The following is a 17,486-nucleotide window of genomic DNA, read 5'->3' as shown; positions in this document are numbered from 1 at the left end:
ACTTTATTTGTTTCTGAAATATAAAGTAAAAATCTGCTGCATAAAATCAACTACTTTCTATATGAGAAACTATTGGAGGACTGAAGTTAAAGATCTGCTCACAATGATCAGTTTTAACATTCAGGAGATGCTGCGTCCAAAACTGTTGCCTTTCTTCTCAACAACACAAACGCGATCTGATTCACTCTTTTTTCAAAAACTCTGTTTTCAGCTAAGCTTAATGAATGGGGACCCAAGTCCTAAAAGTCACTGGATGTTTGTGGTCCAGCTAGCTTTGAAATTAAAATGAACATGAAAACATTTGGTTAAAAAAGGTTAACAAAGAACATTTTCCATTTTCAGCATCATGTCTGAAAAGCGTCTCGCTAAAAATTAAACTATGTCCATCTGAATCCAGCGCAGAATTTATGTCTTTGCTCAGTTTCGTCTAAGTTCAACCTCATGCAGACAAGTGAGAGACACCAGAACCAGCCAGATTCGTTTGACCAGGCAGGTCAAATACTGAAAAATCAGATTTTCTAAAGTCATTGGATGCATTGAAAGAAGACTTCCCATTATTTTTGAATTTGAAACACATCAATCAACACATACTTTTTCTAAATTAATTAAATAAAGATCGGATAAAGGTTATGAGCAATGTGCTTTGATGAAGTGGTGCTCAAGTCCAGTCGTCAAGCGCTACTGTCCTGTAACGTTTAGATACATCCTTCTCTAACGCGTCTGAATCAAATGAGCGGTTCAATACAGAGCTGAATGATGATGATGATGAAATTCAGTCATTTGATTCAAGAGTTTTGGTGAAGTAAAAGTTGCAAGAGGATAACAATTGTAGAAGAAAAATTTTCGATGGAGAAAATTGGAAAATTACATTTTATAAGACTTTAAATGCAGAATGAGGACTGGAATAATAATTGATGAATATACTTCGTCTGCTAAATTGTCAAAACATTACAGTCTCAATAGGCAGCTCGTTTTCAGTTTTTAATTTGTCTTTTCGTTGAAAAACACACTAATAAAGATCTAAGTGACCAAAAAAAGTTGCAAGAGAGCAGCTAGAGGACTGGACTTGTGCAGCCCTGCTTTGATGCATTAACTAGAATATTCTTTATCTTTTATATGTTACGGCCTTTTACATCAAAAACCAATCGGTATCAGACAAAGAGGCCAGATCGGTGCATTTCTAAAGCGCTGAGAGGATTTTTATAAACACGTTTCTGTTTGAGACATGACTTTTGTTCATGGTTTTGGTTGGTCTGTGTGCAAATCACCTGTTAAAACTTTAGTTTCTCAAATATAAGTGAAGCTGCACACAGACATTTGTCCTTTTTTTATATTATTTCCCAAGCTAAATGCTTCAAATCTGCTTAGATACACAAAAAACCTGATTTGTAAAAGGAGAAACATTTTAAAAAATAGATACAGTCCAGCACATTTCACACGGTTAATCGTGTTATAGAGTAAATTTTCACCTAAGCAGCTACAGTTATAAGATCAGTGGGGCCGGTGCTTCAGAAACACACTGCTGAGGTGGTTTGGAGACAGGAACCACAACAAGGACAAAACAAACATCTCATACACGTCTCATGTGTCTCTCTGAGGTTTCTGTGCTTGCCTCTGTACTGCCTTCATGAAGGCTTCACACCTGCTTCTGTTCCCTCTGAGCTCGTAAATGAAACGGGCCTGTCGCTTCCTCTGCACGACGAGACCTGCAGGTTAGAAACACGTCTCCTGTAAATAATAAACCGACCTTAAAGAGAGCCTGGGTACAAATCTGTTTAAAAACACTGGGGGAAAAGCGTGGCGTTCCTCTCTGTCGATTCATGATTTTAACGGAAAACACCTGAAAGTGAGGACTCCCTCGTTAGTCACTCACCTAACGAGGGTGAGCGTATCACAACGTGTCATTACCGAAAGAAAGAAAGACCCAGTGTGGGCCACGATCAAAAAACAAGGAATGATTCACATTTTTCACTCTGCTCATCCCTCGTGTTCTCCTTCTGAGGGTTTCCCTCAGCGATCGATCTCAGGTTTTCTTCCGTTATTTTGCATTCAGAATAACCATTTTGGGTTAAAGCTAATTTAAACAAATAAACAGCCAGTGGATGCTTTGAGGCCCAGTGGAAAAGAGCAAAATGTTTCATTCTCTGCAACACTTCAGATGTGTCAATGCACAAAATGTCAGTGGAAAAGAGAATGAAAAACAAGTGACATTCTGCTCAGAGACTGAAAACATTTTTGTCTTTTAGCTGATGGAGGGGAACTTCATTCAAGCTTGTTTGAAACCTCAACATTGTGAAACAGGGGATGAGGACAGAAAAGTTTACGGTCTCTCCCACTCATTTCTTCTTCATCTGTGATGTTATTTTTGGTTAGTAGGCTGCTCTGTGATCACTTCGTCAGAATGGAAATACAGGCTCCTTGTTTTTGACAGAGTAGTTTATAACACAAACAGGATTACAATAAATCAGAGTACAGTATCAAGCAGATGTTCAATGTTTCTTGTTCAAAAAGTGTAATGTGAATTTGTATTTAGCTTTCCTTAGCCAAAACTTTCAGACTCAAGCTCCTTGTTGTTCTTCATAAAATAACTAATTCTCAGTCAGATATTTAGGGGACCTCTTTTAACATGAAGTATTTCCTACAGATTCTCACTTAATTTTTTTTCTGAACTTTGACTGAGCCACTATACCATCTAAATTAAATCGTTCCATAGTATCTCTGCTGTATGTTTATGGTTGTTGTTGTTCTACTGGAACCTGAACCTTCGCTTCTAGCTTAAATGTTTGGCAGCCTCTAACATGTTTTCCTATATTATTGTCCTGTGTTTAGCGTCACCCATCTTCCATCAACTCTAAATAGCTTCCCTTGGCCTACTGAAAGAAAGTATTCCCACAGCATGATCCTGTCACCACTATGTTTCTAAATGGAGATGGTATTTTCAAGGTGATGAGTACAGCTATGTTATGTTTTGTGCTTAAGATATGACATTTTAAACTCATTTAAATGAGTCTAGAGCATGTTCTTCCACATGTTTGCTCTGTCCCTAAACTACAAACAGATTATGCTTCCATGAATTGGTTAGGATAGGTCTATAGCGTTTTAAAGCTAATCTTAAAACCCATCTATTTTACTTGGCTTTCAACTCCAGCGGGATCTAGTTTTAAATTGTATGTTTGTTTGTTTGTTTGTTTGTTTGTTTATAAACTGTAAGAGTTTCTATTTTATTATTATTATTATTTATTGTTATGTTGTGTTTTAATGTACAGCACTTTGTATCAGCTGTGGTTGTTTTAAAGTGCTTTATAAATAAAGTTGGTATGGTATGGTATAAGCTATGCAAAACATTTTCATTCCATTTATTTATTTTATTTATTTTTTTGCACAGTCATTCTTCAATAATGAGATTTTAGTCTAGCGTAGCCAGTTTTGAATATTTTGGGTTCCTTTCAGAATGAGCTGTTTTAAGGTCTCTTGTCACTTTAAATCCAAATAAGCTGCTCCTGGCCACGCCCCCAACTCAACGTTTACATTGGCCGTGAAAATGGCTGTAAACAGATGCGCAATCAATTATACAACCATCTTTAAACATTACACAAACATCTTTTCTGAATGGTAAGTCAACAGCAAAACACTTGTCTTTTCCAGCAGAAATTTTACAGCGCAAATAGCGGTAAAACCTGCTGAGCAAAACTCCTGGACCTGGCTGGGGTTGCTAGCCGAGCTCAGCTAGCAACCCCAGCTGGGGTCGGCTGTGGTTGCTAGGTAACGGCTCCGTGCCCGTTGATTGTAACTGAACAAACGGTAGCTTTTTTAAACGGCTAATTTTAAAACATAAACTTATTGGGTAAAAACAGAACAACAACAAAAAAAAAGCATTTAATAAAATGTAAATAAATTTTATGTAAGCGCTTATAAAAACCACCCTGGTTTTTATAAGTGCTTCGAATGTTTTTAGAAGCAGTTAAGACACAAAAGAGAATTTTGAGAAAATGTGAATTTTCCTAATTGATCATTTTAAAGACTTAGATCTCTGCAGCTATTGTCAGGTTACAGTAATATGGACCTAATAATAGATTTGGATGTGCGCCATGCTGTTTACGTGTTCAGATGATAGAGTGAAAAGCAATCCCTGAGATGCTAAAAGCTTAGCTAACCTAGCCTGGCATTAAACGTCTCTAAACGTTTAAAACCTAGCCTGCATCCTTTAACGTTTCTGCTGTTCCTTTTTCTTTGAGATGATCTTTGTTCACTAATGTTATCTAACAAATCTCAGACATCAACAGCTGGAATCTGGAACAGATTCCACTGGAATTAAATTACAGGCATGTCTTTTGTTTACTAATTTGGTTTTCATACGGGGGTTTATTTAGATCTATGAGAGTATAAAAGAGTCTGAATACAAATGTGTGTCACACTTTTCAGGTTTTCATTTGTAAAATTGTTGAAAACAGTTTATCCATTATCTTCCACTTCACAATTATGTTCAACTTGATGATAGTCTAAAATATGACCCCATCCAAAAAAATATATTAAAGTGTACAGTTTGATAGAAAAGATTAATTACAACAGAAATAAGCTCAAAGGAAGGAAGAGTCAAAGTAAAACCCCAAATCTAATCATCTAAAGAAAAATAAGCTTCAGTCTACTGAAGAAGAAAAACTGAATCCACAGTTAATTTAATCCAACTGTAAGTTCTGAGGAACAAAAACACTAAAATGGCAGAATATGTCTGTATGATTACGTGCCTCATCATCACTGAAATCACAAAAAAACACTTAAAAGTTTGTTCTTGTATGAGCTCCCAGACTGTTGAGTTCAACTTTTACACACAGGTTCACCAGTTCAGTCATTTAAAATGGTTTCACGTACAAGGTATTCTCCTCAGTGAGGCACGTTGCATCTCCAGTTTATTACATGCACTGTGGTTAAGACAGAAACCTACATTCTGCCATTTGATCTGCGATTGGCTAATGATGACAGAGGTTATTGATGACGTTAGTTTGCCATGGAAAACTTGCTCTGCCTACATTCTGCTCTGTCTGTATCATTTACTGTTTGTGCATCAAAAATCGCTGCTATATTCCTGTAAATAATCAAGATACGTATTCATCTTTTTATGCCAACTCATGTAAAAATTCTAATATGGCTACTGAAATAGAAACAAAAACTGACATGTATGGAAAAATAAGTAAAAAAAATCCCAGAATGTTTATTTTTGGTGTTGGCATCTTATTATGTTCTTAGGTTACACTGTGAAAGTAAACAAAGTGTAAGGTGTTTTAAACAAAATGCATTTAAAGATGAACAATGTATGTAAAAATACAGCATTAAAAACAAACTAACTATGATGTTGGTTTCATTAATATTCTGCTTTACTTAATAATATCAGTCTGCTATAAAAATATGTTGGGATATTTCTGCCATTGGATTAAATTAAGCTGTGAAAGAAGAGTTAAACTTATTTTGTATATCAATTTCTACCCCTGTATCAGAAATTTCCACTGGAAATTTCTGATACAGGGGTATTTGAGCCGTATTTAAGATACGGCTCAAATACCAATTTGAGCCGTATCTTAAATGGAGCATAAACGTCACACATCGTAGCACGAAAACGCGTTCTGTCATTCCTGAAAAGCATTTTTGTCTTTTTGTTTTGAAATGTCTCCCTTCTGTCCTCGATTAACTATATATTATACTACTTACAACCATATTCAATAATTAGAATATTGAATAGTTGATTTATTTCAGTAACTCAATTCACTAACTGAAATATTTTTTTCTCAAATTTCTCTCTAAATTATAGTGATTTTCTGCTTATAGCTTATGAAATCCCATTCTAGATTAGAATACTACATCAGACTAATATAAACAATATTTTCAATGCAAAACTGTGGTCTTAATGAAATGTATGTTTAATACCTGATTAAAGGTTGTTATTTCAAAATGTTTCTTTAATCTGGCAAATGACTGCAAAACATATAAAGCATTCAGCAGAGTTACAATCTGTATTTCTATAGCTGCATTTAAACCCAAAACCTTTCACACCCCCAGCAGCAGATTTAGAATTTATTAAATTTTTATTCCTTCAAGAACTTTGTTTCTGATGAGAAATCAGATAAGCATCTCTCAAAAGATACTAGAGCAAAGTAAAAGGTGCATCAGATCTAGGGGAATAGAAACAGAAAACTGATTTGCAATGTAATAAAAAAATATATTTATACTTCTTTATAATTAAAGAAGTCTTTAAAAATAGCCGATGTCTATATTTCTGAGCAGCTTCTTGCAGGTTTCTGCTGGTATTTGTTGATTTCTCGTCAATGATGAGCTCCGATCTGAGCCAGATGTGGATTATTGTGTGTTTAAATTTTAAATATTAACAATCAAGCAAACAACCCTTTTTATAGAAGAAATCTGCTGTGATCAGAATAGAGCCAACTTATAATTTTTTGTGTGAACTTATATATATATTGTTTCCGTATGGATGTGTGCATCTACGTGGAGGTAGAAGTTGTCAAGAGTATTGCAGTGATCTTAAAGGTTTTGTTCTTTAATACAAAGTAAAAATTTATCAAAATAAAAATTTCTTCTGCATAACTATTGTCCTTCATTTGGACGATCTCAAAGTTCAGTGTCCACAAATTCACAGGTGCAGAAGCGTGCAATATGACAATGTCATGTAAACAGATGTTCTTTTTTCTTTCTCTCATTGTTTCAGAGTAATTACACATTATATTAGAGAAGACGGAGAGCAGTGCGTCTGCAGAGAAAGTAAGTGCCACTGAACCAAGTCGATTCGCCCCTTAATGTCCTCAAATAAAAAACTAATTAAAGCTCCAGCCTTCATCCTCCTAATGAATACTGTTTTATTTGCTTGTTTATACACAAAGCCTTTATTCTTCATGTTGCATACTGAAGAGACTTAGAGTGGTTTGCAGTTTTAGTGATGTTGACGTTGGAGACAGAAACAGAGTGAATGCTTGAAAAAGTAAAGACGAAAATGTAATTTTACCCTCAACAGTTCAAAGGCGATATGTTTAATCTGCTACACAAATATTACTAAATCCACAGGAGACGCGTTATATCCATCCATATTGCAGCCGTCCTGAAGCGTTTTCAAACATCTCAGCTCAGGAGAATAATTTTTCTTAAAGCCATAAACCATCTGAGAATTCACTGCAAAAACACAAAATCTTACCAAGTATTTTCTATGTCTACATTATTTTCTACTGCAAATAGATTAGAAATAAGACAAAACTAACTTACAAGTCGCTTTTCAGCAAATGTAGGAGTTTGCTTTAAGTCAATAATTTCTTAATGTTGATGAAAAAGAACTAGCTATAAGTCAAAATGTCTTGTTCCGCTGGGAGATTATTTCACTTATAGCTAATACTTTTTCAACAATATTAAGGAATTATTGAATCAAAATAACCTCCTATATTTTGCTGAAAAGCTAATTGTAAGTTAGTTTTGTTTTATTTGAAATGTACTGAGATATTTACACTAGAACAAAAATACTTGGTAAGATTTTGTGTTTTTGCAGTGACAGAAGTAACAACGGTCAGAAACAAAACAAATCAGAAAGAGATTTTTCTGAATGTGTAATTTTTGTAAAATGGCAGGATAAAAAAGGTTGTTATAGTTAAGCCTGCAGCTCTTCTATTGCTTTAACGATGTTAAAAAGCGCCTCCAGTTCAGATTTAGAGTACTTCTTCAGTCAGTAAAGACTTTTGGTAGAGCTCATGTAAAAGGCAGCTTTAATGCTACGTGGTTAACATGCAGACGTATCCGTTTAGCGCGATCATGAATCAAAGGACTATCTTACAAACAGACAGGTGCTCTGCTGCTGGTGGCCTGAAACACACCTGTGAAACATTAAAGGCCAACAGACCAGTTTCACCATCACCTCTTATTTCCTGTAATTTGCCCCACATCCTGTAGTGAAGCATTTAGCGCCCAACTGATAAAGATACGGGCCCCTATAATATCAGTTGAGCACCTCATCGGTCTCAAAAACACTCTTATCTCAAGCAGAGTCTGAGGTCTGATCACAATCTGGAGTTTACTTAAACGTGAACTCGAGTGATTTCGACGTGTGAAACCTACGTGGGCCTGCAGCTACACATGAGGGGAGTTTACAGGGAGGGAAAACACCTCAACACATGATCGTTTGACTCCGAACAGATCGAGAACATTCAGTTTTTAAAATGTTTAAATCCTTTGGCAGGGCTTCGGTTTGCACCTGCAGGCCCGGCCCAGCTGGCAGCTTGTTTAAAATGCCTAAAACTCCCATTCTACAGCACCGCTTCTCACTGCGCTCAACATGAATGTGGCACAAATTTGTGCTTGGGTTTCCTGCACAACAACGGCTGTTTTATGGTGAAGTAAAAGCAAGTGAAATCACATTAGCGGATCTGCTTTGGCTCCTGATGGAAAACACAACTTGAAATGGAAATACAAGAAGGAGGGATAATCACCAGTTCATGAATTTCGGTTTCGCTTTGAATGCCTGAATGTGTGTGTATGTGTGTGTGTTCATTTGTGAAAGACAATGAAAAAGGGAACTGAGTAATGCAGGATATTATGAATCTATGAAAAGGGAATCCTGTTGTCTCATATGAGGACACCCCCAGTGAATAGACAGTTATATTTTCATAACAGGGAAACACAGCTTGGTAATTGCCTGCAGAGAAGAAAAAAAAAAACGCACATTAAGGCTCGAAAGTAGACATAAACGTTGGGTGAAATGATGAATTAAAACCAGCAAGAGGAAATGAAGAAATTTCAGGGGGTTTTGTTCTTTAAAATGGTGCAGAATAAAAGCTGTACCACTTTAATCCATCACAAAGCCAAGAGTTTATCAAGAACTGCTGTTTTTCAGGTTTATGTGCAGTAAGTGGACGGACATCAAAGAAATCAGCAAAACAGCAGAAGTTTAGGACAACGAAGGCATCTGATGATCCTGATTCCCCACAGTAAGCAGACCGAAGGTAAAAACAGCTCAGGAAAAGTTATACTGCAGTACAAATGCTCAAACATCACCAAGACAGATATGCCTGCAGGACTGCATTGAAATTATGAAGCAGAGTCTCTTCATCTTAGTTTTATCGTAAGCCATCAACACGCCGAGCTATTTCACACGCAAAAAACACATAATCCTTTCTGACGACATATCGACTGTGAGAGAACAAGCATTATCTTTAATAATTGTAATTGTAATTTCTTAAAAAGAATCAATAACTTTTCTCTTTTTTTTAAATCAAAGTGAATCTATTCTGTCTTTAGACAAAATCTTGCAGCACATATGATACAAAATACTTGGTACTGGACTAAAAAAGCTTCAGACAGCTTATACAAAGACACCCCATTGTAATATATTATAAAATATTGCAATTATATGGCCTCAGACTGACTAAAAGCCCAATAGAGGAACACACAAATGGCTTTTTGAAGCAGTTTAGTTTGTAGCGAACACGAACATAACGAGCCTTTTTCTCCTTACGGCATATTATATTCTCCTGCATTTTGGAAATTGCACACATTTGTTCCTCCGCAACAAAAAAATACGCCTCTAATAGCTTAAATCCTTACTTCGACTGTCGTTACAGCATTTCATCTGATCCACCTGCAGTCCATACGGGGCGGTCACTGAGGAGATTTGACCATTTCTAAAACTAAAATGAGACAAAAAAACACCCAAAACTACCCAATATATCAGATCATATGACAAATAAGGAAGTGAAGCAACAAAAGTTTGCTGTCATAGCCTTAAAGAGCCTCCATTTACGAGACTTACAATGTTACAAATGCGCTCATGTCTTGAAAAAGCAAAAGAATTATATTAAATGATAAATTTGATTTATCTTTTAATTTTAATAGACTGGAGGTTTTTATAACAAGCCTATGTCTTATAATAAGGCTTTTTAATGATAATAATTCTTCAAATAAGCTAAATTTAATCAATTTTATAATCCCAAATCCTCATCTGAACCCTAACACTTTTGAGACAAGAGAGCATAGGCGAGATTTGACTCCTAATTCATAGATTTTATGCACTTATGATGAAGCAAACTGCATTTATACATTCAGAGTTGGACAACGAGAATGAAAGGAGCAGCTACGGTTTAAGTGCCTCTGAAAATACAAAAAGATTTTAGTAAAGAAATGTCTTGGGACTTCTCACCATCATAATGCCAAACACTAAAAATGTTTTTATGTCTTAATTTGATGAATCAAAAAGGGAAAATTAAAAGTTTTTTATGTATTTTTTTTTTCTATTTTGTTTTAAAGCCATAGCGCTAACATGTCCACTAATCCCAGTAACAGATACTGGGAGTTTAATTAATATACAGGATAAAATACAAACAGCACCTTTGAAGATTATGATCACTGCATCAGATTTGTAGCAAGAAGAGTAAAGTAAAATACAGACTTTTATTTACATAACAGATCAGAGACAATTTCCCTCGGGAAAAAAACAGCGAAACAGAGGTGTGGACGGTTTTTAGTACTATTTCATATAGTTATCTCATTACATTCGTAGATATTTTTAGCCTTACAAACGATCACTACAAAGCAGAATTCATGCATTATTTCTGCATTTTTAAATAAAAAGTGTTTTAAGTCAAGGCTCCATGATTTGTCAACACATCCATAAATCCCAGGAAGCGAGACAGAAAAATCCAGATTATTCTGCTCACTGGAGTTTTTTACACATCTGATAGCAACAAAGCTCAACCAATACAGGCTTCAGATTTTATTTTTCATTTCTTAAATTATTTTTTTCAGTGTGATGAATGTAATCAGTCCTCTAAATCAGCAATATAAGGGCGGATTTGGTTGATGTTATTTGTTATTTTTACACTTTTAACAGAAGAAATGCTTCGTTTTGCAGCACAGGCGCCAAAATGAACATGATTCAACTTAACGGATTCGCTTTGTTGTTTTAAAATCTGTTATTGTGACCCACCAAGACATAATATCTCCCAGAAAAATACAAACTGGATGGTTGCTTTTGATGGACTAAATGGTAGTTTTATGCTGTCACCAGGTTTAAGGGCTTTAGCTGAACTCTTGTTCCTTTTCTGTCAGAATGTATAAAAGCTGCAACGTATTTTGCATTTGCAACAAACTCCTGCAGTTAACAGCTTAAAGTTTCAGCTCATGAAGCCTTCGACCTGCGTGGCGCATTGATGCTTTCTCCCCACAGAGGTCATGAATATTGGGATTTATTCAATTTATTCTTATTAAACCTTCGCTGGAGTTACACGAGAAGCTCCAAACCAGCAGTGTGTTTACGATAAAACCCAACAGTGACACTCATACAAGCGCTGCATGGACCTAATGACCCTATTAGTGTCATAAATCACACAAAATATGCTCTGTATATAATTTCTAATCTCATTGCTTTTGCACATCGAGCCAGGGGGAGCCATTAGAGACACGTTTTGTCAAGAATGTCATTATGGTGATAATATCAGTTATATAACCTTCTGCTCTTCAGAAAAGTACATGAATATTCTGCAGTTTTCTTCAGTAAATGTGCTCCCCAGATCAGGATTTAGTTTGCAAATTTTTTTTTTCAAATGCAGATAAACAATTATTATTCTAAATACAAACTAAACGTTACAGTAGTCAGGTTTCACATTATCAGCAGCGTTTTCAATCGATTAGCAGCAGCTGGAGATAAAAGTCAACAAAACCTCCATAGAAGAGCTTCACTCTCCAGGATTAATGTACTTTTAAATCAAATGTGCTGAAGTTTGTTCACCTTCACGTATGAACTGCTGCTGTAGGATTAGCACATATTTAGCATCCTTTTTTATCCACTGATTGCAAAATATATGCGTTCCAGTTGCATAAGTTCTGATCTTTCAATGTAAAGACGAGCGTCTATTTTTGGCATATAGGTTTTGACATTTTGAAATTCTCTGGTTGTCGTAACTTTGAAAAAAAAATGGAAACACTCGTAAATTAGTGTCAGGGAGAGAACGCCGCTGTTTAAAGTTGATGTTTCAGATTTGTTGTAAGTGCAGCGATGAACAGGAACAACCCATTAAATCCCACTGAATTTTGATCCAATTCTTTATTGCTTTTGTGTTTTTATCATTTAATGGTAATAAACAGTCTGTCAGCTGATTCCTTGTATTTGTTGTACATATTTCAATTATGGAGACATTTTTTAAGCTCAAACACATCTGAATCTATCTAAAACCNGAGGGCCTCCTTGCCATCACCCTAATCTTTCGCTCCTTTAACAGGTTCTCCGTTAGACTGAAGCGTGGATCTTGACTGCGCCACTCCGAAGCGCAATGTGACTTGCATTCAGAAGAAACAAGGTGGTAAAATAAAAAATAATACATTAAATAATAAGAAGAATAATTTTGGGCTCAACTGCACATAACATTATTAATTTAGTATTGTATTAGACTCGAGTAATTGGAAAATGCATAATCATAGGTGACTTGGATCACTATCAGAACTATGTCAAATACATTTATGTGTATTTATGATAGCAATACTATCCATATGTCTCTATAATAAACTTTGAATGCCTAAAAAGCAGAAAGTATCATGAGTCACATAGGTTTGGACTGAGAAAGGTAAAATGATTCAGTATTTGTTACAGCTGATCTCTAAGAGTGTGATATGTGAATGTGGAGTGCAGTGACACAGATGATGAGCAGACGTTCAAAGTCTTTGCACCTGTGGAAGTTTAACCCAGAAACCACCATGATTGTATCTGTAGCAGGATGAAGCTTCAGATCCACTGATGAAGAGGAGGGAAGGGCACCAAACAGGGCGGAAAGGTAAAAGAAAGTTATAAACACAGGACAGACGGAGGTTCAGTCTTTACTGAGGGAGTTCTGTGAACGTTTGTTGGTTTTGTTCTTTTTTTTAATCGCCTCTTTCTTGTATTTGAGGAAATTTGAGGCAAACTGCCTTTTTTATTCTCTGACAATGACAGAAAAGAGAAAATATTCTCATTACTTGCTGTCCAGTCTGGTTAAACAGGCGAATTTCACTTCATATTTTCAAATATTAAATTAGTTTTCCTGAATAGCGCCTTCAGTTTTACGCCATATGGAGTTTTTTGAATACGTAGTTGTTACATATTATGAAAATACATTTAGACAGCTGGAGATATTTAAGAAAATTAAGTATAAGAGGTAAATGTTACAGTGGAGTGAGGTTATAAATTTTTTTACTACTGTAACTTATTGTACACAAACTGATTGTTTATCTTAACAATTTTTGTGCCTATTGTATCGTATCACTTTACGTATAATTAAAAAAAACTTTGACGATCCTAATATATATATATATATAGATATATATATTTGCATTTTAACTTTATAATTTGCAAATTGCACATAATTTAAACATAGAGCATCAGTAGCGCTCATCGTAGCGGTCAGTTGTCCTGTACCTACAGAACTATAAATTTTATATGTAATTTCTTTTAAAAAATAGACAGAAATGGATTTACTAAAAAAAAAACTTTGAAATATAAACTTTTACGTTTTATATTACTTTCACCGTAATTACATATTTCTCAGTTTGTTTTCCTTTTAACACTCGACACTTTGTTTTTATGTTCAGTTTGATCAAATATGCAGAGAATAAACAGTGCGTCAGTGAATAAACATGGCATTTATATCCTGTGATTTACAAATAAAATAGAAAATGTCTGCTGTTGAGGCCTCGGTGGGGCTGCGGGGCAAATGACTTGAAATCATTGTAAATTCATTGTTCAAAAAAGGTGTCACTGTTTAACAAAGATGTTAAGAGCAATTTATGTGTTTTAAAAATAAATTTAACTGTGTAAATATCTAAATTTAGGGAAAGTTTATACTTACAGCCCTTTTCAAGTGTCAAGCTCAGTGTGATCCGTTGTACACGGTGATCCGGAGTCAGGCGGAAATGCTTTGTATTTATCTAGCGAGTTGTGTTTTTAAGAACCGTTGCACCTCCCACAGCAGCGATTGGTCTGAAAGAAAGACACACAGTTGTTAATTAAAGCCGGAATCAGAATAATGACCTCTGATTGGTTGTTACTGAGAAAAAAAGAGACACATCTGCATGAAAATTACAGGTTTTTTTAGCCTAAAACTGTTTCCATCTATTTGTGACAAGAATTTCCAGGATGAATTATAGCTTAGAAACACAAAACTCATCTTTTGGGTCGTGTAAAGATACTGTTTTAAATCAATAAGATATTTTTTTTTACAATTTCTGTCCAGAATATTTCATAAAAAGCCTATTGGTCTAATAAATATCTAATGAACACATTTTAAACAAATAACAATATTTTATGCAATATGTTTTGCAATTTGTTTTCATTTCCGTACAAAATATCCAAACTCGGCCTTCACAGTGCGGGTAGATTAAAAAAGGAACCATCCCTGAAAACTAAGCCACCCACAAACAAAGATATATATAATTACACAAGAACCATTAGAGAAAGAAACATTTTTTCTCTGTTTTATAATTTTTTTCTCTCTTTCTGCAGGTGTAGAAGCAGACTTCTCGGATCTTGTCTTCTATTTTTTCACTGCCAGACATGTTGAACAAAATAAATAACTACAGCTTGAGAACAGTTAATTGTATTTAGAATAACCTACATAATTTAATATGTAGTAAAAATTAACCAGTTCCATCTCAGAAGTTTACGACCGACCTCGGCGCCTGTTTACAAACAACCCGTCAAATCACGAGATCAGAATTTATCACGGCTTTTTTAGTGTTTAATGCTCTTTTTAAAGGTTTTTAGTGGCCTTTATTTAGCAGCAGGTAGACAAGAGGAAGGGCAAACAGAGAGAAGTGGAAAACATGCAGAAAACGGCCCAGGTCCGGGAAGCGAACTGGGGCCAACCGCGTGGAGGACAGGAGCCTCCGTTGAAGCGCTGGCTCTCTCTCTGATCCATATGGGGCTCAGTCTTCCATGTTTTTAGGTTGAACATTTTTAATGCCTGAATCGGCTCACCAGTGTAACAAGTCCAAAGCTTCTTAGCACCACAACAAATCAATGTCGAAACGAGGAACGAGAGCTGGAACGGAGGTTTCTTTGGATTTAGAGGACGCAGAATGTCCACGTCTTTTTGTGCATTTAAAAACTCAAATATCGAAAATCTGCATTACCACACAAACTGAAAGAATCCCAAAAAGAAACTTTAGCAAGGTCCAAACACTGAACATCCATGGACATAGGACTGTTCAGGTCAAGTTTGTCTTTTTAACCCAATTAACCTAGTTAGTCCAAAATAAATAAAGCAGAACTTTGTTAGTCCATTTGCTCAACTTTAGCGTGCTTAGACAAATTTTGTCTTTTTTTAGACAGAAAACAATAGTTTGTGTGTTTCTGCCATTTCTCATTGTTGAATCTGCAGCTTTGAGGGAAGTGTTAAAAATTCAACACTCTGTTGTCTTCATCAAAATGTAAATTATTTTATTGTAATTTGGACCAGTAATTAAAAAGTCTTCACATGAAACATCATTCGCTTCTGTGTCGAACGTTAATCTAGATAAGGACTGAAACTTGTCTGTGAATCTGGTTTTTGAAAACTCGTCAGTCAGTCTGCCGCCGTCAATAACGTGGCCCTGATAACTGGTGAGAAATGACCATTTAAATAACTTATATCACCTCCATCAAGATGGACTTTAATAATCTCAGCACAGTTGATGACTGTGGCTGTGTTGGTCTTGTAATCGTGTTTTATTCCTGCCCACTGGAAGCTTGTTGTTGGCAGTTTTACTACAACATTAACCTTTTTCAGTATTTTCTGCAAATCTAAACCTTCAGATGGCCATAGTTTTTATTTACAGCTAGGATATTGTTCCTTTTCTGCTCTCTCTGGCTTTCACTAAGAATGAACTGGAGAAATTAAACATTTCACTTTGCGATCAGTGGTGGCTGTTTGTTTCTGAAGGTATTACAATTATGGACTAATAATTCAAAGTTTATCTTTTGCACCAAGTTTTATTTTTAGTCTCCGGCTTTTCATATCAAGTCGTTCCATTGCTTCTTTCCTCAACGAATACATTAAAAAGGGAAGAAAGATAGTATGATTTTTGTTTTATGCCTTCATGAGCAAATTTAACCTCTGATTAAATGATGATTAAAATGAGCCGTGGGTATGTTCCGGGAACACATAAGTATTGGTGGAAAGTTTCACCATTTTTACATATGAAAAAACTGTAATACTTTAGTTTAAAACGTGTAAAAAATAATCATTTGGAAACAGTTTATCAAAGCCCAACTTTGGCATTTAAAAACAAAATTAAACAACCAAACAAATTCTTAGCTTTTGTAGAGACTTGTGTTTTTTATTGCAAAAATCTATATTCACTTTATTTGTTTCTGAAATATAAAGTAAAAATCTGCTGCATAAAATCAACTACTTTCTATATGAGAAACTATTGGAGGACTGAAGTTAAAGATCTGCTCACAATGATCAGTTTTAACATTCAGGAGATGCTGCGTCCAAAACTGTTGCCTTTCTTCTCAACAACACAAACGCGATCTGATTCACTCTTTTTTCAAAAACTCTGTTTTCAGCTGAACTTAATGAATGGGGACCCAAGTCCTAAAAGTCACTAGATGTTTGTGGTCCAGCTAAATTTGAAATTAAAATGAACATGAAAACATTTGGTTAAAAAAGGTTAACAAAGAACATTTTCCATTTTCAGCATCATGTCTGAAAAGCGTCTCGCTAAAAATTAAACTATGTCCATCTGAATCCAGCGCAGAATTTATGTCTTTGCTCAGTTTCGTCTAAGTTCAACCTCATGCAGACAAGAGAGAGACGCCAGAACTAGCCAGATTCGTTTGACCAGGCAGGTCAAATACTGAAAAATCAGATTCTCTAAAGTCATTGAATGCACTGAAAGAAGACTTCCCATTATTTTTGAATTTGAAACACATCAATCAACACATACTTTTTCTAAATTAATTAAATAAAGATCGGATAAAGGTTATGAGCAATGTGCTTTGATGAAGCGGTGCTCAAGTCCAGTCGTCAAGCGCTACTGTCCTGTAACGTTTAGATACATCCTTCTCTAACGCGCCTGAATCAAATGAGCGGTTCAATACAGAGCTGAATGATGATGATGATGATGAAATTCAGTCATTTGATTCAAGAGTTTTGGTGAAGTAAAAGTTGCAAGAGGATAACAATTGTAGAAGAAATATTTTCGATGGAGAAAATTGGAAAATTACATTTTATAAGACTTTAAATGCAGAATAAGGACTGGAATAATAATTGATGAATATACTTAGTCTGCTAAATTGTCAAAACATTACAGTCTCAATAGGCAGCTCGTTTTCAGTTTTTAATTTGTCTTTTCGTTGAAAAACACACTAATAAAGATCTAAGTGACCAAAAAAAGTTGCAAGAGAGCAGCTAGAGGACTGGACTTGTGCAGCCCTGCTTTGATGCATTAACTAGAATATTCTTTATCTTTTATATGTTACGGCCTTTTACATCAAA

The 17,486-nt window shown here is 35.3% G+C and overlaps 1 protein-coding gene and 1 long non-coding RNA gene across 5 annotated transcripts in view; one reads left to right on the top strand and one right to left on the bottom strand.

The window, feature by feature from the left end:
* Positions 1-17,486, bottom strand: part of cd4-1 (CD4-1 molecule) — a 42,618-nt gene that overhangs the window by 13,738 nt on the left and 11,394 nt on the right. For 2 of the 4 annotated variants that reach the window (XM_007550186.2, XM_007550185.2), the window contains exon 2: positions 13,857-13,987. The gene's annotated coding sequence lies outside the window, so the exon portion shown is untranslated. Of the gene's footprint in view, positions 1-9,588; positions 9,680-13,856; positions 14,514-17,486 lie in introns of those variants that run through there. The other 2 variants (XM_007550184.2, XM_007550183.2) reach the window with 2 other exon arrangements.
* LOC103136774 (uncharacterized) lies at positions 12,221-14,591 on the top strand. Its single transcript, XR_476064.2, has 3 exons — positions 12,221-12,335; positions 12,746-12,806; positions 14,510-14,591. It is a non-coding gene; the product is annotated as an uncharacterized LOC103136774 (long non-coding RNA).

Source organism: Poecilia formosa, unplaced genomic scaffold, assembly GCF_000485575.1.
Source record: "Poecilia formosa unplaced genomic scaffold, Poecilia_formosa-5.1.2 Scaffold34, whole genome shotgun sequence".
Classification (NCBI taxonomy): domain Eukaryota; kingdom Metazoa; phylum Chordata; class Actinopteri; order Cyprinodontiformes; family Poeciliidae; genus Poecilia; species Poecilia formosa.
Note: the sequence above shows the minus strand (reverse complement) of the source record. Positions and strands in the feature narration are given on the sequence as shown.